This window comes from Chiloscyllium plagiosum, chromosome 15 (assembly GCF_004010195.1).
Source record: "Chiloscyllium plagiosum isolate BGI_BamShark_2017 chromosome 15, ASM401019v2, whole genome shotgun sequence".
In the NCBI taxonomy this organism is placed as follows: Eukaryota; Metazoa; Chordata; class Chondrichthyes; order Orectolobiformes; family Hemiscylliidae; genus Chiloscyllium; species Chiloscyllium plagiosum.
The window spans coordinates 27,664,843-27,665,880 of NC_057724.1; positions in this window are offsets into that span (position 1 = coordinate 27,664,843).

The window sequence follows — 1,038 nt, forward strand, 5'->3', positions numbered from 1 at the left end:
GACAATTCCATACTAGCTAGGCAGCTAGTACCATCCTCTGAGCGAAAAAATTGCCCCTTAGGTCTCTTTTATATCATGCCTCTCGCAACCTAAACCTATGCCCCGAGTTCTGGACTCCCCCAACCCCAAGGAAGAGACTTTGTCTACTTATCCTATCCATGCCCCTCATGATTTTATAAACCTCTATAAAGCCATCCTTCAGCGTCCAACTCTCCAGGAAAAACAGCCCCAGCCTATTAAACCTCTCCCTATAGATCAAATTGTCCAACCCTGGCAACATCCTTGCAGTCATGATTTGGAGATGCCGGTGTTGGACTGGGGTGCACAAAGTTAAAAATCACACAACACCAGGTTATAGTCCAACAGGTTTAATTGGAAGCACACTAGCTTTCGGAGCGACGCTCCTTCATCAGGTGATTGTGGAGGGCTCGATTGTAACACAGAATTTATAGCAAAAATTTGCAGTGTGATGTAACTGAAATTATACATTGAAAAATTGATTGTCTGTTAAGCCTTTCATCTGTTAGAATACAGTGATTGTTTCACTTCTTTCATGTGTAAATCACAAAACCCTTTTTTTTAAGTTGCATTCTCGGGTTAGCTGTTAACAATGGTGATAGCTAGACAATATGTTGAAGGTGTTTTTTGCCGATGACACCAAAATTGGAGGTATAGTGGACAGCGAAGAAGGTTACCTCAGGTTACAATGCTTTCAAGTTTCACAACATCTTTCCAATAGGAAGGGGACCAGAATTGCACGCAATATTCCAAAAGTGGCCTAACCAATGTCCTGTGCAGCTGCAACATGATCTCCCAACTCCTGTACTCAATACTCTGACCAATAAGGGAAAGTATACCAAACGACTTCTTCATTATCCTATTTAGCTGCGACTCCACTTTCAAGGAACTGTGAACCTGCACCCCAAGGTCTCTTTGTTCAGTAACACTTCCTAGGACCTTACCATTAAGTATATAAGTCCTGTTAAGATTTGCTTTCCCAAAATGCAGCATCTCGCATTTATCTGAATTAAACTCCAT